At 43.7% G+C, this 23,232-nt stretch overlaps 1 protein-coding gene and 1 non-coding gene across 2 annotated transcripts in view; one reads left to right on the top strand and one right to left on the bottom strand.

Moving 5' to 3' along the window:
* Positions 1–23,232, top strand: part of NHLRC1 (NHL repeat containing E3 ubiquitin protein ligase 1) — a 53,314-nt gene that overhangs the window by 6,632 nt on the left and 23,450 nt on the right. The window contains exon 2 of the mRNA XM_065912617.1: positions 105–202. The gene's annotated coding sequence lies outside the window, so the exon portion shown is untranslated. The remainder of the gene's footprint in view (positions 1–104; positions 203–23,232) is intronic.
* Positions 3,374–3,480, bottom strand: LOC136151969 (U6 spliceosomal RNA). The gene has a single exon (XR_010660131.1). It is a non-coding gene; the product is annotated as a U6 spliceosomal RNA (small nuclear RNA).

Raw genomic sequence — 23,232 nt, forward strand, 5'->3', positions numbered from 1 at the left:
GTTAATCAATTAAAAAAACCTTTTAAATTTCTTTGATTTTTTTTTTTTTTTGGCAAGCATTTTATCATTGAGTATTTCCTGTATGCTCATTTTGTGTTGAACAGGGTGCGAAGCTGTGAGGATGTGAAGGTTCCCAGGCGCTGATGGTCGGGGGTCGGGTGTAGAGATGGACAAACTAATCAGAAGAATACGGCCCAGGATGGTGAGTGCTCTGGAAAGAGCATGCTGGGGGGTGGGGCTGGGGGAAAGGGGCCCAGTGGCCAGAACAGAACAGATATTGGAAGAGATGACATCACCCTAGAATTCCAGATTGATTCATTCCAAATTGATTGATGTCATCAATGCGGGTCACTTCATCCAAAACAAACTAAAAAACTAAAAGTAAACATTTGTCTTTAAGTATTGATTCTTCCTGGTCCCAGCGTTAGGATCTATTTTTCTGTCACTGTAGCCTGTCAGCGTTCGGGGACCATGTAAAGAAGGCAAGATGACAGCTGATGGTCAGTGATGCTCAGCTGAGTTTTTTAGCATCTCGGGGTATTTTTTGATATTTTTACATTTAGCTAAACACCACAGTTGTAAGTGTATTCTAAAAAGGTCAAAAGTGCCCTCTTTGGACAATGCTCATTTGTTGTTACAATGAAATCCTCCCCACAGTGAAACATTTTACAATCCTCTCCCACATTTAGTCCTTTCCCATCATTGTGGCAGTGACAGATTTTATGGGAGGAGGAGTCACGTGGACATAACACACACTTCCCTGATACAGAGACGCTTGCTGTTGGAAGCGTCCCCCTGTTTCCTGTGGTTTGACACCTCTCAATGCTTGGCACCTGCTTTGTTGTTAAGTCAGGATCTTGCTGGGCATCTTGGCACTGATTACTCGAGTTGTCCCCTCCCCCGGCTCAGTCACTCAGGGGACATCCCTCCTGTGCGGTAACCGGTCAAGCAGAGGCACAATATTCAAGAGCAAGACACTGCAGCTTTCACCTGGAGCTATTTTTCATGAATCGTAGACTGTATGTCAAAAGAGGCCAGAAACAGGGACTACTAAAGAACCAAGATGGAGAAACATGAAACATTAGAAGAGTTTTGGCTCCAGGCACCCAGCCCTTGGTCAGAATATGAGAAAAGCTTCTCCAGTTATTGAGGGTTGATTTGATGGGATATTTCACAACTGAGTTGCGGAAGTATTTTGCAGGGGCTGGGGGATACCAGGGTATGTGTCTATAAGATCCTATCTTTGTTATGGAATATGCCAAATAATTTATGAATACTGCTTAGCACCATCTCTTCGTGTACACACCACCAATGAAAGGCTTCCCGTCAGCATGTGACCTTTGCTTGGGTTCCATGCTCTCTCTCCCAGCCAGGTCGACTCATTACCATCTCACTCGCGGGGAGAAGGGCTCCTGCCTGCAGCTCTCCGGTGGACACACTCTGAAGTTGGCCCCCATCCTCCCAGGAGCAGTATAAGAGGCTTCCAGCTAAAGGCTTTCCTGTCTGGTGCCTGGGGCCTGCCATCCAGGGCATAGGCCTCACCACTGGCTCCCATCTAGGCTCCAGGGGCAGCCTGGACTTGGCTCTTACCTCCAGCACTGTGGTACCAACCCAGACATGACATCTGGGCCCCAGCTTTGCTCTCGCTCGGCTGCTGTAGGCATCCTTGCCTCCATCCTTAGCTGTGACCCACGGTGACACTTTCTGTCTTACCTAATGCTGTTACAGACCAGGGAGTATATGAGGTTGAGTTTTTTTGGACCATTGCTGGGACAGAGGCAGAGGATAAGAGAGTAGCAAGTGGAAACGGTACCAAGAATGAATGGCTTCTCATTGGATGCAGAGACTCTACACCGGATACCAGCCTTCAGTTCTTACACAGACTCATATCCTCATCATAACCTAGGAAGTATTGGGTTGGCCAAAAGGCTGGTTCAGGTTTTTCTGTGAGATGTTATGTATGTCCGTAAGATGCTTTCCATAATGTCTTACAGAAAAACCCAAAAGAAACTTTTGTCCGATCAGTAGTTGTTATTGGCATTTTTACAGGTGGGAAAACTGAGGCACAGAGAAGCTAAGTAATTTGGTGAAGGTCACATAGACAGACATTAGATAAACTGTTTAATCTCTCTGAACCTTAGTTTCTTTCTGTAAAATGGAAATTTAATAGTACCCACTTTCTAGACTTGTGAGACCTACATAAGTTTATCCGTGTACAGTAGAACACACGATAGGTGTTCAGTCACTCTTAGCAATCATTATTTTGCCTGAACTATTTTGGGGTAAGGCTGTACCTCTGTTTTTAAGCACAGAGGTTAGTGATTATGAAGCTTAGACCTGCAGGAAGCCATCTCTGCTCGAGTGTAGGGAGAACGTGCCCAACAACAACGCCCGCAGAAAAGAAAGCAGAGCTGAAAGCCGGAGGAAGATGACATTTGTGTAACATCGTTGGGTCTCCCAGTTTTTCTATTCCTAAAGCTGGGTATCACCCTGGATGTCATGTTTATCTGAGCTGACAAGTTTCCTGTTCTAAAACAAGTTTGAGTTGTGTGTCTGTGTTGTTGTTATTGTTTAGTGGCTAAGTCATGTCTGACTCTTGCGACCCCATAGACCGTAGCCCTCCAGGTTCCTCTGTTCATGGGATTCTCCAGGCAAGAACACTGGAGTGGGTTGCCATGCCCTTCTGCAGGGGTTCTTCCCGACCCAGGGATGGAACCCACGTCTCCTGCATTGCAGGTGGGTTCTTTACCACCAAGCCGCTGGGGAAGCCACCTGGGTGTCTATGACTTTCATCTAAAGGAGCCTCAAGAGAGTCCAAGGTCAGGCTCCTAGAAGACGTCCTGTATTCATATTACAAGGACTTTGCTTTACACCCTATGTCAAGGCAGCACAAAGCTGGCTTTCAGTCTGTATTCAGAGATCCACAATAGAAGAAAATGGTTGGCTCCTTTGAGTTTTGAGTGAGGTGTCAAACTACTAATAAGTTGTTGGACTTTTTTGTTTGTTTGGCCACACCACATGACATGTGGGATCCTAGTCCCCAGACCACTTCAGTTTGAAATGCAGACTGTTAACCCCTGGACCACCAGGGAAGTCCTTACGCTGTCTGATTTTTTTTTTTTTTTGAGGAGTGGGAGGAGAGTCACCTGCTACCCGTTGAAAGGAATTTTTTTTTTTTAATTATCAGAACTCCTGTGATACAAAGGGTTTTTCAAGTTTGGTAGGATCATAGAAAGGGCTTCCCAGCTGATGCCATTGTAAAGAATCCACCAACCAGTGCAGAAAATGCAAGAGACACAGTTTTGATCGGATCAAAGATCACCTGGAGTAGGCAATGGCCACCCACTCCAGTATTATTATTTAAAAAAAAAAAAAAGATATGGAATGCTTCAGGAATTTGCATGTCATCCTTGCTCAGGGGCCATGCTAATCTTCTCTGTATTGTTCCAGTTTTAGTATATGTGCTGCCGAAGCGAGCACCCACTCCAGTGATCTTGCCTGGGAAATCCCATGGACAGAGGAGCCTGGCGGGCTACAGTCCTTGGGGTTGCAAAGAGTCAGATATGACCCACACACAGCCACACACACCCCACACACACACACAGCCACACACACAGGATAACAGAAATCTTGACGTATAAGTCCCTCACTTTCTAAATAAGTAAATTGAAGCCTGGAGAGGTTAAGTAACTTGGATAAGTGATTAATCTTCTTAGGAGAAAAACCAGAATTCTAAACCTTGCTGCCGTTGGAATTCTTTCTGATTTTGGATTTTCAGCAACATAAACTGCACACAGTGTTTTTTCTACATAGATGTGCAGAATCGGCGAGTCAGCAGCTGATGTCAGCTCTCCTGACTCCTAACCAAGTTTGGTTTTCCCATTGTTATCATGCTTTTTCCTACAAGTAAACACTTTTCTTGTAACCACGGTATTTACTTATCTTACTGTAATGTATATAAGCATGTGACAAACATACAGTGTAGAATTCTAGTCCTATAGGATGTTACTGGGGGTAATGTGGAAAAAGAGGCTCAGTATTTAATTAAATGTATGAGTTAAATGGGTTTCTTTATTGCAATAGATCTCAAAGCCATCAATAAGCTATTTTGCAATGTAAATTGCAAAATAAAGGGAATGGTTAGATACAGGGTACAGTGTTTTCCAAACTTATCCAGCCCCAGGTCTGCTGCTGGAAATACTGTTCTGGTAGCCTGAATTTTCATATTTTTTCCTTTTCCCCCATGATTCCATTCTGCCCTTTTCTTTGGTGTTCTTGTTTCTGGGTCTTCATTTTTTAATTTTTACCTTCAATTCTCATCCTCCCTCGCAGTCTTCAGTCACTCCAAGTTCCTACATTAGGGTGCTTTTCCAGTGATAATTTCCCTTCTGTCAGTCTTTGTGTGTGGCCTTTTGTTTTGGGGTGGGGGGAAGGCAGGGGAGGGGTAAAGAACTCCAATGAACCAGTGTCTCTTGCAGGTTTAGGGAAGAATGACCAACCTGGGCTCACTCAGATCAGCCTTGACTTAATTGTATCTCAGTATATCTGCCAGAGAAGGTAATGGCACCCCACTCCAGTATTCTTGCCTGGAAAATCCCATGGACAGAGGAGCCTGGTAGGCTGCAGTCCATGGGGTCATGAAAAGTCAGACACGACTGAGCGACTTCTCTTTCACTTTTCACTTTCATGCACTGGAGAAGGAAATGGCAACCCACTCCAGTGTTCTTGCCTGGAGAATCCCAGGAACAGCAGAGTGTGGCGGGCTGCCATCTATGGGGTCGCACAGAGTCAGACACGACTGAAGCGACTTAGCAGCAGCAATATATGCCCCCCCACCCCCACCCCAAGGTGGGCTTGTGGGAAAGAGCAGCTCGTACCGATGCCTTCCAGGGCCTGCCCAGAAGTGCCACGAGAGCCACTGTCCCCCTTTGTTGAATCCTCCTCACCTTTCCAGGAACAGCCCAGCAGTGAAACCTCTCTGCATATTATCCAGCCATCGGAGGTTCTCTCCAGACATGAGGTGTCTCACCAGCAAGCCAGTTCCAGCCCCACATTCACCCTTTTCTCTCCGGACACTGGAGCTCTCTGTCCAAGGTGGCATTTACACTTTCACTGTGCTCTGCTTTGTTGCTCCTGCTGTTGTTTGGGCACTGCTTGTGGGATCTTAGTGCCCCGACCAGGGATTGAACCCGTGCCCCCTGCAGTGGAAGCCCAGAGTTCCTACCACTGGACCCCCAGGGAAGTCTCAGCATTTATACTTTGACCGGGAGACTCAGCCTCCCAGATTAAGAGCCCCAGGACTTAACTCTGAATGTGTGGCTGTCTTTCATCTTTCTCAAGTGTTCTGTGTTTTCTATATCTGCCTTATTGTATCCACAAAATTCTAGCAGTGATTCTGAACATACTTTACACATAGGTATGATTTCTCTTCATTTAGAGTTGTAAGATTTAAAATCCCCTAATTTTCGAGGTTCTTTACAGACTTCATGGTAGAGTTTCGAGGAGTACCATGCTTCTTCCGTCAAATAAATGGTGTCAGAACCTGCGTTCATGCTGATTCCATTGAATGAACACCTCATGAACTTTTCTCCTTCTCACACTTTTCCCCCCAGAATTTTTCCTATTCATTCTGAAACTGAAGTGCATCGTACATGCATCACTTTTTTTGAGGAGTTTTGGGACCGTGGCTTCATTGTGGAGACCACAAAGCCAAACAAGCCATTTCCAAGGCCAGGTGTGAATTATTGATAGATAGCACTTTCGATGGGCTTCTCAGGTGGCACTAGTGGTAAAGAATCTCCCTGCTAATACAAGAGGTGTGGGTTCAATCCCTGGGTTGGGAAGATCCCTTGGAGTAGGAAATGGCAACCCACTCCAGTATTCTTGCCTGGGAGATTCCATGGACAGAAGATCCTGGTGGGCTACAATCCATGGGGGTCCCAAAGAATCAGACACGACTAAGAACACACATAGCAGTTTGGATAAACTTAATACTCATCCATGTTCATTTCAAAGTTTGTTACTATCTATAAGAGTAAATAGAAAGCAAATTCTGAAATGTTGATGGCAAGTAGACTTCTCATGTTTTCTATTTTAATGGTTTCCTAGAGACACACATACCCTTCTTGCTATTTTATATTGAATGAGACCTCCCTATGGCTGTTTCTTGTCACACAGGGCCGTCAGCTAGTAGCTGACCATATGTCATCTTTAAGCATTTTGGTATACGTTGGGATTTGTCCATAAGGAGCATAGACTCTAGCTGGAAATAGGTAGAGAGCTACAACCAGCCACAGACTATCCCGTGTACCCCTCATCCAGCCATCCAACCATACCTTTGGCACTCACTAAGTGGTGATATCCAGTGCATACTCGGAAGGCCCTCTCCAGGTGCAACTGAAGGAGACCATAGCAGAAATGATGCCTGATTTGATAACACCCAGATCCAGGAAAGAAGAAGCTAAAGAAGGTTACTTCTGCTATATATCTGAGCCTCAGGTAATCTGATCGGTACTACCTGGCTGGCTATTAATTTAACTAAGTTACTCGTTTGGGCTCAGGTATCACGTCAAGGTGTTAAATTTAATCTCTAAAGACTTACGTGGTTTGGACTCAGAATGTACTATGAACTCAACTTTTTTCCTTTCTAGTGTTGCATCTAAACTCTGTAACTGACCCAGATTTCAGGACTTGGCTGGGAACCACAGGGAAGGTTTGAGGCAGATACAGGATTCAGTTCAGGACGCTTTCAGTTCTGGTCTGGCTCTTTATTTATTTACTTTTTGGTTGCACCAGGTCTTCATTGCTGCTCATGGGCTTTCTCTAGTTGTGGCAAGCGACGGTGGCTTCTCTTGGGGAACACAGCTCAAGGGCGTCAGTAATTGCGGCATATGGGCTCACTCATTGTGGCTCACAGGCTTACTTGCTCCATGGCAAGGAGGATCTTTCTGGGCCAGGGATCGAACCTATGTCCCCTGCATTGCAGGTTGGACTCTTAACCACTGGACCACCAGGGAAGCATTGGTCTAGTTCTTGATAGCCCAATTTGTCCAGGGTTTCCAGTTTTCCGTCTCTCCTGTGATCTGAATGAAACCTAAAACCCTTGTACAAGAGAGTACCAGACTTTCACCATGAGAGTCCAGGGTTGAAGTCTGTTCAAAACCTTGGCTCTGTTCCTTTCTTCTATCATCATAGATAAACATGGCCACAGTGGCGAATTCTGGTGGCCAGTTATTAGCTCACACTCTTCTTAGGGTATTATTAATCACTTTGTAAGCATTCAAGTAACTTTTTGTTTGTCTTATTTTCCTTCCTTGGACTAGAGTGTCCTCTTTCATGCATAGAATAATACAAGCAATTTCTACCTCTTTTCTACATAGAAATTTTGGCCTTGGACACACCACTAACAATCATAAATCCAGAGGTTTCCAGGGCATCATTCAGGTAACACACTGGATTAGCCAGGACTGAGAACCACTGACTTCGATGAATCAGGACTTATCCCCGAACCACAACAGGGAGAAGTGAAATCAGAGGTCAGCCAGAGGACAAGGGGAAATAGCTCTTAGATAGGCAACTCACGACAAAGAAATGTTTGTTGAATTTCTCCAAAGAAGATGCACAAATGAACAACAAGCACATGAAAAGAAGCTCAGCCACTAACCATTAGGAAAATGCCAGTGAAAATCACAAGGAGATACCACCTCATACCCATTAGGATGGCTACTATTAAAAAATCAGAAAAAAGCAAGTGCTGTGGAGTAGGGAGAAATTGGAATCCTTGTGCACCAGTGGTTAGAGTGTACAATGGTGAAGCCACTGTGGAAAACAGCATCGTAGTTTCTAACAAAATTAAACATAGAGTTGCCATGAAAAGTGGAAAAAGTTAAAGTGTAAGTCTCTCAGTTGTGTCTGACTCTTTGCGAACCCCTCGACTATAGCCAGTCAGGCTCCTCTGTCCCTGAGATTTCCCGGGCAAGAATACTGGAGTGGGTAGCCATTCCCTTCCCTTCTCCAGGGGATCTTCCTGACCCAGGGATTGAGCCCAGGTCTCCTATATTGCAGGCAGATTCTTTACCATCTGAGCCACCAGCAATTCCACTTCTGGCAAGGGCCCCGAAAGAATTGCAAGCAAGATCTGAAAAGATATTTGTCCACCTTGTTCTTAGCAGCATAATTCACAATAGCCCCAAGGTGGAAGCAACTTAAGTGTCCACTGACAGATGAATGAATCAACAAAACATGGCCTCTACATACAATGAAATGTGATTCTGCGTTAACAAGGAAGCAAATTCTGACACACGTGACAGCTTGAGCAAACCTGGAGAATAATATGCCGAGTGAAACGAGCCAGTCACAGAAGAACAAATACTGTATGTCTCAGTCAAATCCATAGAGACAGAATACAGAATGCGAGTGCCCAGGGGCTGGGAGAAGAGGGTAACAGGAGGTTGTTTAATGGGTGTAGAGTCTCAGTTTCATAAGATGCAAAGAGTTCTGAAGATGGACTGCACAACAATGAATATACTTACCACTTCTGAACTGTACACTTAAAAGATGCTTAAGATGACAAACTTTATATCACATGTATTTTGCCACAACTGAAAAATAAAATATTCACCAAAAGACGCAGAGCTGAGAAAACCACCTGGCTTGTGTACTGGAGACTTGGTGGTGAAGAACCCAGGGGAAGAAGCTGCATAGGCGGGGAGAACCCTGAAAGCAACATACTGCACTTCTTCAAAGAGCAGTGAACTTCAGATCGCTATGGTGTTCAGAGAGGAGGAAGGGCGGGAAATAAGAATCCAGAGAGAAATTCCAGCAAGAGCCTGCACCTAGATAGTTATCGGCTTACAGGGGAACTACTGCCAGGTGTTCTTTGCAAAATGGCCTGAGGACCTGGCAAGACAAGGCAGCCCAAGACCCCGTGGATTTTCTAAGTCTCAGAGGGGATTTTGGAAGGGGCAGGCTGTCTACTCACCCCTCCCTTTCTCATTCTAATGAAGCCACCGGGCCTGGTCAACCCTATACCACCGGTGATAGCAAAGCCTCTTCTGTTTGGCTTAGGGCTGTGTTTGAGTACTGATGTTTACATCTGAATGGATATGATGGAGAGGGAATTTGTAGCCCATAAAGGAAGAAAATGAAGTTGTACTTCTAAGCTCCAGGTGGCGATGCAGGAGACACAAGAGGCAGGGCTTCAATCCCTGGGTCTGGAAGTTCCTCTGGAGAAGGGCATAGCAACCCACTTAAGTATTCCTGCCTGAAGAATTCCAAGGACAGAGGAGCCTGGCAGGCTACAGTCCATGGGTGTCACAAAGAGTCAGACACAACTGAAGCGACTTAGCACACACGCTAAGTCCTGGTGATGTGAGCTGGAAGCTCTCCCGTCAGTCTCACCTCTTGCGTGTCCAGGTCCAGCAGAAGCCATCTGCTCAGTTCCTCCCTGCTCACACTCCCCAAGGAATGTGGACAGCATTCTGTAGGCCAATGAAAACCACCAGCTTTCCCCACCCTCTTCCACCACTTCCACACCTCCTCAGCTTACTGTCTTTTTTTTTTTTTTTTAACCTCAACACTTCCTCAACAGGGCAGAGCACCTAATTAAATATTTTGGTGTAAAGGGGTTTTTCTTTAGGTTGTTGCCAATGAAAGGGAAGTCTAAGACAAAGACTTTGAAGATTTCAAATTGTGCCTCCAGAAGTGTGGACAGCTAGCCACCTGACTCGAAATTACCTGAGACAGCTGTTAAAGATGACACTTCCTGGGCTGTAACCCAGACCCACTGTTCCATGGTCTTTGGAGGTGTGGCCCAGGAACTGCCTTTTAACAAGGTGATTCTTAAGCCATTAAGCATTGAGATAGTCTTCAAAGAGCGGTTGCCAGAGAGAGGCTGCTGAGTGAGTGACCTTGAGGCAAACAGGTACAGAGACAGAGGAAACATTGATTGATTATCTCTTTTTAAGTATTTTGTATATAAACTATGCCATTTAAAGTTATCAATGGAAGATTGCCAACAAAGGTCCATCTAGTCAAAGCTATGGTTTTTTCAGTAGTCATGTATGGATGTGAGAGTTGGACCATAAAGAAAGCTGAGCACTGAAGAATTGATGCTTTTGAACTGTGGTGTTGGAGAAGACTCCTGAGAGTCCCTTGGACTGAAAGGAGATCAAACCAGTCAATCCTAAAGGAAATCAGTCCTGAATATTCATTGGAAGGACTGAGGTGGAAGCTGAAACTCCAATACTTTAGCTACCTGATGCAAAGAACTCATTGGAAACCCTGATGCTGGGAAAGATTGAAGGCGGGAGGAGAAGGGGACAACAGAGGATGAGATGGTTGGATGGCATCACCAACTCAATGGACATGAGTTTGGGTAGACTCTGGGAGTTGGTGACTGATAGGGAGACCTGGCGTGCTGCAGTCCATGGGGTTGCAAAGTGTTGGACATGACTGTGACTGAACTGAACTGAACTGAAGTGACTTGCCTAAAAGCTGAGAAAACTAGAATGTGAATCTAGTTTGTTGTTTGTTTGTTTTAGACTGAAACACATGACTTAGCAGGATCTTAGTTTCCCAACCAGAGATTGAACCTGGGCCCCTGGCAATGAAAGCACAGAGTCCTAACCCCCGGACCAGGGAATGCCTTGAATTCAGTTCTAATTGAAAGCCCATGGCTCTGCCGGCTCCCAAAATCTGTCCACTTTTGCATTTGTCAGGAAAGCCTGGAGTGTGATGAACCGAGTGGCTGTCTCCTGTTTACCTTCGTACCCTGTATTCATTTACGTCCATTGTACCCAGAGACCATTATATCTGTAACGCAAGCCCTTCACCCAATAGGAGGCTCAGGGACCTTCCAGGCACCTACTCTGTTAAAATTAGAATGTATAAACAAAACATTAAAAATAGAAACAGACAGCTCCTCCTCATGGGGCAAGTGTGACATCTGACAAAAGGAAGCGACACACCCTCAAATAAGGAAGAACTAGCAAAGTCCATGGGTGTGGTCTGATAGCAAATGTTCCCCTTCAGATCACATTTGAGCTTTGACCAGCTGCCGTTTTCATTCACCAGGAAGAGTTCACTTTCTGAGCGCTTGTGTAGTCAGTGCCTCATCCTTTACATCCTCGTCCGTGGGAAGGTTCTGGTGGTCACAGTTCTTGGGAAGGCGATCAGGCAGTGAAGCCAATCAGATGGTCATCCCACCAAGGTTTAGTAAGAAGCTGCAACTGTGTGCAAAAGTTAAATAAGGCACCACACCTGCTCCCAAGGAGCTTGCAGTCCAGTGGGGGAAGCCGCAGGAGACAGCCTGTTTTAAGAAAGATCCACGCACAGTGAGTTTGGGGAGCATTGTGGAGCAGTGCTGAATCATTGTGGCCCAACCCAGGACCGGGCAGCAGAGAGGGCAGGGAAGGCTTCCTGGAGGAAATTACATCAAGAGAAAGGCTTAGAGGGATGAGGGGAAGTGACTAGCTGAAGGGGACTGGTAGTAGAGCCGCCATGAGCAAAGCCAAAAAGGGAAGAAAACAGTGTTGAGACTAAGGATAAATCTGCATCTACTGCAGAGATTCCCATCAACCATTTCCACGTGGCTACATCAGCACGTTGTTTTCTAGCAGATTTTCCCCAAACCTTTACTTCCCCAAAGGCCCTTTGGCGCTTGCCCTTTATTATTTCCCTGACCAGCTTATTAACTCTGAAATTAGCAGAAGTTCATCTGGTCTACCTTTCCTTCCATGCAGAAATCTTTTTTCCATTTGAAGTTTAGAGCATTTGTATTTTGCTTTCCATCCGCACTCAATAATTCCTTAATGTTTAGACATTCTGTTGGGAGACTGTTTTTAGTTGAAAAGGCTGAAACTATCCTATTTGATTATTTTGGGATGAGAGGGAAGAGTAAGGTATGTATCTCTTGATGTTAAATCTGGAAAGTAGAAAGCTTTCTTGAAGAGGTGTGATGACTCTGAGGGAGAGTATTGTCCATCCATTGGAAACACCCCCAATGAGGTGTGAAATGCTTTGGTCTGGCCAACCAGCAAATGAGAAGAGTTCCCTCTTTCGGCCGAAGTCTTGAATTTTAAGCGATGTATTTCATCATTTAGAGCAGGCCCAGCGCCACACCAACAATCTCCCACATTTCTTTTAATTACTTCCTCATGAGAACAGATTTTTGTGGATTGAAAGTCTGTATTAATACAAATAGGATGAGAAACAGGAATCTGAGCCAACTGACTATTCCCAGGGGAAATGCCACCACACATTCAGAAATTGATTGGAAGGGCCCAAAGATGTGGAAATCTTTAGAAATTTTTCTGCAGGAAAATAAAAGTTTGTGGAATTGCAATAATGAGCACCGGGCCAATGGAGCCTCAGTGACGACACATTACAAATATAATAAGCTTTCTTTTGACCTTAAAGGAATCATCCCAACCCAAGCTATGTGATCGCCAATGAAAGTCTTACAGCACGAAGTGTGACTCCTGACAGAAGAGTGAAATTCAGTTGTTCTCTTAAGTTCTCAATCATGCCTTTGTAATCGAATGATGAATCATAATTGCAGAGTCCAGGAATAACACAGTTATTAAGGACCCCAATCCTAAATGGAAGGCTAGACCACTGTCTTAAGTTGGGTTCAAGACTGACTACATAATTTGCAGAACTCAGTGTGCAATAAAAACATGGGGCACCTTGTTTATGAATTATTAATAATTTCAAGATGGCAACAGTGAAGTGTTAAACCAGACACAAGATCTTTCACAGGTCACACACACATGAAGCTAGCCCTAAAGTTCTTCCTTTGCAGACCCAGAGACTCTAGGTTATTTCGGAGGTAATTCCATGAAGCATCAGTAGGAGGAATGGGGAAGTGCCATGGAACTGAAAATGTACCGTGTCCCTGGAGAAAAAGAAGAAAAAAATAAAAGGTTTTAATATCTTTGTTATTGATTTTTTAAAAGTATTATTTATTTGGTTGCACTGGGTCTTGGCTGCATCACTGAAGATCTTTGATCTTCACTGTGGCATGTAGGATCTTTACTGTAGCATGGAGCATGTGGGATCTAGTTCCTCCCCATGGGACCAAACCCAGGCCCCATGTATTGAGAGCACAGAGTCTTAACCACTGAACTGTGAGGAAAATTCCTACCCTATCTATTCTTGCACAATGTCCATTTTTTCCATTAGACCCATTATCATATTAATCATTGTTATTTAAAATTCCTGGCCTGATAATTTTAACATCTCTGTGATATCTCAGCCTAATCTCATGCTTGATCTGTCTCTTCTGTGTTTTTTGCCTTTTAGTCAGTCTTGTAATCTTTCATTCAATGCTGGATGTGGTATTCTGAGTTTTTTTAAAAAAAACAACTCCCATAAACAGGCCTTCAGTGATGTGGTGTTAAGGGGTGACAGAAAGGGGAGCATTTTTTTTTTTTTTTATCATCCTATGATTAGGACTCAGTCTTTTTTTTCTTTTAAAAAAATTTTTGGCTGTACCTTGCACGTGGGATCTTAGTTCCCCGACCAGGGATCGAACCCACACCCCCTGCAGTGGAAACAGAGTCTTAACTACTGGACTGCCAAGGAAGTCCTGGGACTTGGTCTTTTAGTGCACCTATGCGTGTGAACTGTGAACTTCACACGAAATTCTCAGTTTCCCTCCTACTCTTCAAGTGGGGCAGGATGACTCTGGAATTGGGTATTTCTCTCCTATCACGTGGAAGGCTCAAGCCAGCTAGTTAAGTATTTTTCTCTCCCAAGATCAGTTAGTCCTTGATAAAAACCCTTGAAGATTAGCTCTGGTTAAACAGTTTCTCCTGAGAACAGAGTTTGTTAAGTGCAGAATGTATTTCAGGTGTATTTCAAAATGACTCCTTTTCCTCTTCTGCTGGAATTACAAGGGGATTTTTCTCTGAAACTCACTGTAAGGACCTGCTAGAGATTCTGAAGGCAAAGCTCACAAAAATGTGGAGTGGCTCCCAATTACTGGGTCCCTCTGGAGTTTTAATCTCTTAGTCTTATCTGCATGGAGTCTCCAGCAATTTGTCAACTACAGCTCAAGTTCCCTAATCCAGCCCTGGTTCCCGCAAAGGTTTCTGCTCCAGTAAGTTGTGATTCTTATTTGCCTGTCAGTCTCTCTAATTCTGGGGGCAGCAGTTTGTCCTGTGACCTCCCTTCTGTTACAGATTTAAAAAGAATTGATTTTCAAGTTTGTTTCATTTTTTACTTGTTGTTAGGACAGAGAGGTGACTTTTAACTTCTTATATGCGGGACCAGAAACCAGAAGTCTTATTAGAGTCGATCTTTGTATTTATTGTTAGATAACAGGTTACCACAAATTTAGCTACTTAAAATATTACTGATTTATTATATCACAGTTCTGCCAGTGTGAAAATCCGGCACAACATGGCCAAGTTCTCAGCTCAGGATCTCACAAGGCTGAAATTATGGTGTCAGCTGGGCTTGATTTGGAGACTTGGCTGATGAAGAATCTGCTCTGAGGCTCTCTCAGGTTGTTGACATAATTCAATTCCTTGTGGTTGTAGGACTGAGGTCTCTTGTCTTCTCAGTAGATGTTAACCTCAGGTCACTCTCGATTTTTAGAAGCCTTTCCGCTGTGTCCCCCTCCATCTTCAAAACCAGCAGCAGAGAACCTTGCTGGTATTGAGTCCCTTTCCTGCTCTCAATCTCTTCTTCAGGGTGAGCATACATGATTCAGTCAGACTCAGCAGGTAATCGCCCTTTCTTAGCTCTGCCATACAACATGACCCGATCAAAGGAGTGATTCTCATATCACAGTCACAGGTCTTGAGGATTATGCAGGGTGTGTGCACCAGGGGCAGGAATATTAGAGGCCACCATAGAATTTTGCCCATTACAGACTAAGTGCCTTGAGGGCAGAGATTGCTCTCAAATGCTTCAGAACCTAGCGCAGAGCCGGGCCATAGAGTTGTTGTTCAGTCGCTAGGTCGGGTCCGACTCTTTTCAACCTCATGGACTGCAACACACCAGGCCTCTGTGTCCTTCACTATCCCCCGGAATTTGCTCAAGCTCATGTCCATTGATTCAGTGAGAACTGAACAAATATTGTTGAGCTAAAGAAGTACATCACTGACTATTGCATTTAAAATGGCCCGCACTCAGTAACCTTTTATGTACTTGATCTTCTTAGCACTTGTTACCACCTGACATTATATGTGCATTTGTTTATTTATACAGTATTTGTTCATTTTCTGCCCTCCTATCACTCCAGTGAAAGCCCCATTGAGGCATGGACTTTTTCTAGCTTATTCACTCACCATTGAGTCTTCAGTGCTTAAAATGGACAGTGCCTGGCTCCTTGTGGCACCCGTTAATAAAAATTTGGTAAACGAATGAATCACAAACCATCCACATGTTAATGAAGGTGCTACTTTGGGGCTGTAGAGTTATATGAGTAAGTGTTCCAAATTTCAATCAAGGCTAACTTGCATGTATTTGGAAGACACCAAACATGGGCATTCATGGAATGCATACCGTGTGCCCAACAGGATGCCAAGTATCTTAACCAGTGCGGTCCATAGAGCGACCACAGACAAAAAACTCAAGACCAAAATCAGACACGTCCCTCTTTGGCTCAAAAGCTCCCGATGGCTCCCATCCACTCTGGGAAAAAGCACAGGTCATCCTAATGGCCTGTAAGAACCCAGTGACCTGCCCCTTCCTCGTTGCCCTCTGCCTCATCTCCTCCCAGTTTCCCTCTCTGTCTCCCCTCCAGTCCTCCTGGCTCCTGGATGTTGCTTATACCAGGCTCGCTCCCAGATCAGGGCTTTTGAGCCTTCTACCGGGCCTGCTTGTTCCCCAGATGCTTGCCTGATTAGTTTCCTCAGCTCTTTCAAGTAAGTCTTCACTCAGTTTCCACGTTCTAAGTGGAGACTTCCATGGCCACTCTATTTTAAAATCATAGGTATTGATTATCCCTCCTGACCTAGAACTCTCTCTCTCTCCCCTGTTCTAGTTTTCTCCTTAGTACCATGTACCACATATATTTCCTTTATTTGTTTTGTTTATTGTGTTGTCTTCTCCCACTGGAATGAAAGAAAAGCAGGGATTTTTGTCCATGTTGTTTGCCCATTGCTGTATCCCCAGCACCTGGTGCAGTGCCTGGCACATAGTAGGTCCTTGATAAATATTTGTTATATCCTTGAGAGCTGACAAGGATACAGCAGCAGCTCCAGTGAATTCTGAGTCAATATTTACCTGGTTAATTTCAAACTCCCAGGTTCTCAGGCTCTTATCCCAAGGAAAAATACAAGCCCATCTCCCACCCTTCAAACAATTCATAAACCCCTCAGGAGAAGAGATTTTGATGTCTTCTAAGAAACCTGGTTGTCTTATTCTTTTCAATAGCAAAGTGGTTCTTAGCAACTCCTAGTAACATCTGAGCCTCTTGTTGCCTTTGTAGTTGGCAGGAAGAAGTAGGTTAAAGTAACTGAGCCTTTTATCTGAGCTAATGAAAGCACTTTGAGTCATTGTTTGCAATGGCTCGACCCTCCTTAGGAGAACTGTTGAACAAAAACATAAATGTGAGGTCTTGGGAATTCAAAGGGAAGATCCATAAAGGCTCAGGGGAAAGGGGAGTGTAGAAAACCCTGTAGTTATTACGATGCCTGGGCATCATCCAGAGGATTTAGGTTTGGACGGTGGAGCTGTGTTTGAATCCAGTATTGGCATTCCGTGATTGGCTCTTCTCTGCTCAGCCCCTGTTTTCATTTCATTCACTTTATAATAATGCAACCTCACATTTCACACAATTGCAGCTCTTGAACCTCACTCCCAGCATGACTTTATTCTAATAAGTTAACCACACAGAGCAGTTTCTAATGAATTCTAAACAGTGGCTGGACAATGTCTATAATTTGGGGTTTTGAAGAAAGTGAAAGAACCGTAACGGTCCTCTCTCCTTCTGAGTCTCTCTCTGTGGTAGATTTGTCCAATAGAAACTCAGTGCCTGCTCGCAAGCCTCAGATACCTGGAAGAATAGACACATTCCTTGGTGTTTCCTCAAGAACGAACCCCGTCAGAGCCTGCTCTGGTTAGCCTGACTTTTGATATCTTCCTCAGACATAAGGATGAGCCAAGAACTCATTTAACTAGTTGATACTATAAGAGATGAGGTCATTTGTACCAGCCAGGATGTATGTTGTTTTTGCGTCCTAGGATGGATGTTGTGTTGTCTGTACTGATAATTGCATTTTATATAAATATAAGCATCTGCTTATATGTCCAGAACAGAAAAAAATGTGGAGAAAGAGAACAGATCAGAGGTTTCCTGGGATAAAGAGGTGAGAGCAAGGATTGACTGCAGTTCACACAAGGGAGCTTTTTGGGGAGATGCAAGTATTCTAAAACTAGGTCGTGATGAGCCTTGCACAATAACATAAATTTACTAAAACTCATCAAACAGTACATTCAAAAATTCCACATTTTTAAAATTCAATTTACACTAGCATCAGAAAGAATAAAATGCTTAGGAATAAATTTAATCAAGAAGATGTAAGACTTGTGCTCTGAAAACTATAAAACATTGCTCAAAGAAGCGAAAGAACTCCTAAATAAATGGAGAAACATGCTGTGTTCATAGATTGAAGGACTTATATTGTTTAAGATGTCAGTACTTCCCAAATTGACAGAGTCCGTGCAATCCCGATCAAAATGCCAATGGCCTTTTTTGCAAATGTCCTCAAATTCATGTGGAAGTTCAAAGGATCTCAAATAGCCAAAACAAGAAGCTATGTAAGTGACTAATGAGCACGTGAAAACATGTTCACCTTCACTAGACATTAAGGAAATGCAAATCAAAACCACAATGAGACACTGTTTCACACTCACTAGGATGGAAATGGTACCACCACCCTAATAACAACAGAAAATAACAACCATTGGCAAGGATGTGGAGAAACTGGGACCCTTGTACCTTTCTGATGAAGATGTAAAATGGAACAATTTCTGTGGAAAACAGTTTGGTGGTTTCTCAAAAGCTAAACATAAAATTACTATAAGACCAAACAATTCCACTCCTAGGAACATACCCAAAAGAACTGAAAGAAGAGAGTCAAGTGGACACTTGTATGCCAGTGTTCACAGCAGCATCGTTCAAAATAGTCAAAAGACGTAAGCAAACCAAATATCTATCAACAGATGAATGAATAAACAAAATATGGTGTATACATACAATGGGATATTATTCAGCCTTAAAAAGAAATGCTGAAGTCCTGACCCATGATCCAGCATGTACTATAAATGCGTGAACCTTGAAAACATTTTCCTAAGTGGAATAAGCCAGACACAAAAGGACGAATATTGTAGGATTCCATTTATATGTTTAGATGAGGCAAATTCATAGAAGCAGAAGATAGAATGGTGGCTGCCTGGCAAATGGGAAGTTATTGTTTAATGATTACAGAGTTTCTGCTTGGGGTGATGAAAAGTTTCTGGAAAAGATGGTGGTGATGATTACACAACACTGTCAGTGTACTTAATGCTACCGTACACTTAAACTGGTTAAAACGACAAGTTTTATGTTATATATATTTTACCACAGTAAAAAACAAATAGAAGCAACCAGGTCACTCTGGAGAAGTTAATTTAAAAACTCTGATTTCAAAAAATAATAATAATGTGTACTGTGTGCAACGACTCCATCTGTTTCTTATCGCTGCCGAGTAAACCCAGTCCTGTGTCATACAGAATTTGAGATACATGAACACTCATTCAATGCTGACTAACTCTTTAAAATGGGGTGATAGAAAAATCAGTTATAAGGGGGATAGCTCTAATCTATAAAATCATATTAAGATTTACCGGGTAACATTCATGGAGAGCAATCATTCAAGCAATAAAATATGTTTCCCGAGTGACAGAAGAAACTGCTCTCTATTGAAACAGTTGCTAGTCTGGTATGCTGCCGATGATGAAATGTGGAAGATGCTAGAATTTTCCATGGACATGAAAGACAAAAATGATAAATGAAGGGCACCAATTAAAGCATCTTCCCTACTTGTTAAAGCAAAATATTCCCTAAAACACTGCCAACAATTTTCCGATGTCAGCCAGCAAATGACACCATCATCAAAACTCTGCTAAAATTTATTTTTCACTCACGTTCTTGCCAACCCAAGTTTTGTCAACTTTGCATCTGTCATACAGGCTGATGAGGACTGTTCCTTTGCTGGTGATGGAATTTAGTGCAAGGCATAAAGGGATGCTGGCTTCCATGGTGGCTCAGATGGTAAAAAGAATCCACTTGCAATGCAGGAGACCCGGGTTTGATCCCTGGGTCAGGAAGAACCCCTGCAGAAGGAAATGGCAACCCACTCTAGTATTCTTGCCTGGAGAATTCCATGCACAGAGGAGCCTAGTGGGCTACAGTCCATTGAGTCGGACTTGGCTCAGTGACTAACACTTTCACTTTTCTTTAAAGGGACTAGTCTGAGGCTTCCTTGTATCAGCCATATGTGAAGTACTACTGACCTGAGGGATCATCCGCACTGGTTAGAGGGGCCACCGATGGGAAAAATCTTATTTTTTTTCTTGTCACATACTGCTTTTTGTGTTACCATATCCCTGTTTTTTTTTTTTTTTAAGTGTAGTTGATTTACAATGTTGTGTTAACTTCCTTTCTACAGCAAAATGACTCAGTTATATACATATCTGAGGCTTCCCTGGTGGCTCAGCTGGTAAAGAATCTGCCTACAGTGTGGGAGACCTGGGTTCAATCCCTGGGTCGGGAAGATCCCCTGGAGGAGGGTATGGCAATTCACTCCAGTATTCTTGCCTGGAGAATCCCTATGGACAGAGGAGCCTGGCGGGCTATAGTCCATGGGATGGAAAAGAGCTGGACATGGCTGAGTGAATAAGCACAGCATATATATATATATATATACATTTGTGTGTGTGTCCTTTTCTATTACATTTTGTCCCAGGACATTAAATATTGGACTTTGTTGTTTATCTACTGTATGTGTGGTGGTTTGTATCTGCTAACCTTAAACCCCCAATCCATCCCTCCACCTTGGTAACCACATATCTGTTCTCTCTGTCTGTTTCTGCTTCATAGGTAGGTTCATTTATGTCATATTTTAGATTTCACATCATATGGTATTTATATTTCTCTTCATGACTTACCTCACTTAGTATGATAACCTCGAGGTCCCTCCATGTTGCTACAAATGATATGATCTCTTTCTTTCTTAGGGCTGAGTATTTCATTGTAGATATGTACCTTATCTTCTTTATCCATTCATCTGTTGAGGGACATTTAGGCTGTTTCCATGTCTTGACTATTGTGAATTGTGCTGCTATGAACATAGGGGTGCGTGTATCTTTTTGAATTATAGTTTTGTCTGGGTACATGCCCAGGAGTGGGATTGCTTCTGCATTGCCTGCATTGCAGCCGGATTCTTTACCACTGCAGGGGATCTGGGTTCAAAACCTGGTCAGGGAAATCGATCCCACGTGCCTCAACTAAGATTTCACAGGCTGCAACTAACGATCCTGCTTGCTGCAACTGAGCCCTGGTGCTGTCAGATGAATAAGTATGGTACATAAGGAAATATTTTAAGAGAAGGTGGTGAAGCACTCGAGGTTCTCCCTAAAGAGCACCCGGGGCCACGCCGAGGACGAGGTTGGCTCCTGTAGCTCTAACAGTGGCGCCTGCTCTCCTTCAGCCGGTGCTGGGGTTGACCTTGCCCCCCGTGACCGCTTTGTCAAGGTCATTTCTTGGTATGGCGATGACTTCGCCTACAGCAGCAGTGTGGTTGGACTTAGAGCCCACGTGGCCTCTGAGGAGTAAGAACCCCTTGGGTCACCAGCCCCAGTGAGATCAGGAGAAGACGAGAGCGGCCCTTGGCAGCTGGGGAGATCTTGCCCCACCCCCGTACCCCAACACACTGAGCATCTCCCGTCCTCAACACAGTTTCCATCCCAGACCCCTGAAGATGAGGAGGGGCTGAGGAGCGCTACCTTGTCATGTGCCCTCCATGAAGTATCCTGTCCCACCCCCCAAATTAGAGATGCTTAGAGGCACCATTAAGTGCTTAAGCAAATATGCTAAAACATTAATAGTAGCATCGAGGGGGCAAGTATATGGAGATTAACTGCACAGTCTTTCCATTTGCCCATACTTTTGAAACTTTTCCACAATTACATGTTGGGAGGGGTCTTACTACAAGATTGAAACTCATAATGTAATACAGGTAGCAAGTTATCTGGAATCGTGTTACCAAGGTGTTGGAGCAACCTGAAAGCAGCATGAGAATTAATTACACATGTGGACTAATAAGTCTGTTTACACATCACTGTCATCTAAAGACTTAATTGAGTGCTTATCCAACATGACCTTTGCTTTTAATCTCTGATGGGAAATGATTAAAGAGGGTGCCAGCAGAAAAATAGCAATCAGTTGCTACTGTGTACAGGTTAAGTCCTGTGCAGTGAAGACAAAGAAGAGCTTGTATTGCAATTCCCTGCCCCCCTCCCCAAGCCCAGGATAGTGGTTGCAGGAAAAAAGATTTGGATTATAAACAATTAGAAAATATTCAGTACTCTTATACTTCAAATGCTTTCTGTGGTCACTCAATCATTCTTATTTTATTTATTTTTGGTTGTACTGGGTCTTTTGTTGTTGTGCTCAGGCTTTTTCTAGTTGGGGCAAGTGACCCACACCACTCTAGTTGTGGTGTGTAAGCTTCTCATTGCAGTAGCTTCTCTTGTTGTGGAGCATGGGCTCCAGGGTGCATGGGCTTCACTAGTTGCAGCACATGGGCTCAATAGTTGCAATGCACAGGCTTAACTGCTCGGAGGCACATAGGATCTTCCCAGACCAGCAATCCAACCCATGTCCCCTGCATTGGCAGGCAGATTCCTATCCATGGTACCACCAGGGAAACCCCATCCAATCATTTAATTTATTGGACAACTATTTATTGGAAGCTCATGATGTGTTGGCTCTGTTCAAGGTGGTGAGGATTTTTTAGAAAGCAGTGACTAAAACAGTAAAATAATACTAGCCCTTTTGGTGCTGACATTGCAGTGAAGAGAAAAAGACCAAAGAAATAAATAAAGTAGATGTCACCTGGTAGTAGGTGCGATGGAGAAAAATAAAGATGGGAGGGAGTTAGAGGGTGCTGGGGTGGAGATGGACTGGGTTGCAGTCCCCAGGATGGTTAGAAAGGGCATTTCCGGAAGGGAGCTTTTGATCAAAGACCCCAAGTCGGTAAGGTAGTGAGCCAGGTGGGAACCTCACAGAGGAACATTCCAGGAAGAGAATAAAGACTATTGTAAAGGCACTAGAGGGAGAATGTGCCCAGTGGGTCAGGGAACAAGATGGAAGCCACTGCGGGGTGGAGTAACTGACGGGGTTGTGAAGGGAGGTGAGGGCAGAGAAGTGGGGTACAGGCTGGGGAGATGATGCCAGTCCTTTGAAGCCCTCATAAAAGTGACTGTGGTCACTGGAGGATTCTCGACAGAAGAGTGACATGATTTGCCTGACATTAAGCATTTGTTGGCTACCGGTGCTGTTCTGAAGGGTTTGGACCTTCCAGGCATGGAAAACCATAAGCACAGGGCTTGCTTATTAGTTAAGGTTAATCTGGACAGTGAGAATTTTCCTTTCTTTGGAAATTTAGATTTTTCCTTTCTTTGGAAATAAATTTCTTAATTGTGTTAAAAACACATTAACATAAATTTTTACCATCATAATCATTTTTAAGTTTGCAGCTCAGTAGAGTTAAGCCTGTTGACACTGTTGGTCAAAATATCTCCACAACTTTTTCATTCTGCAAAGCTAATACTCAGTGCCCATTAAACAACACCTTTCCATCACTTCCTCCTCTCAGTCCTTGTCAACCACCATTCTGCTTTCTCTCTCTGTGAATATGACTGCTCTAGGTACCTCATATAAGTGGAATCGTACAGTATTTGTCTTTTTGTGACTGGCATATTTCAGTTAGCATACTATTCCTCAAGGTTCATGCATGTTGTAACAGGTGACAGGATTTCCTTCCTTTTCAAGGCTGAATAACATTCCATTGTATGGTTCTAGCATATATTTTGTCTATTTATTCATCCATAGATGGGTACATGGCCATCGCTTCTTATCTCTTGTCTGTTATCAATAATGCCACTATGAACATAGGTGTGCAAACATTCCTTTGAGGTCCTATTTTCAATTCTTTGGATATAGGCCCAGAAGTG

This window comes from Muntiacus reevesi, chromosome 20 (genome assembly GCF_963930625.1).
Source record: "Muntiacus reevesi chromosome 20, mMunRee1.1, whole genome shotgun sequence".
NCBI classification, from domain to species: Eukaryota; Metazoa; Chordata; class Mammalia; order Artiodactyla; family Cervidae; genus Muntiacus; species Muntiacus reevesi.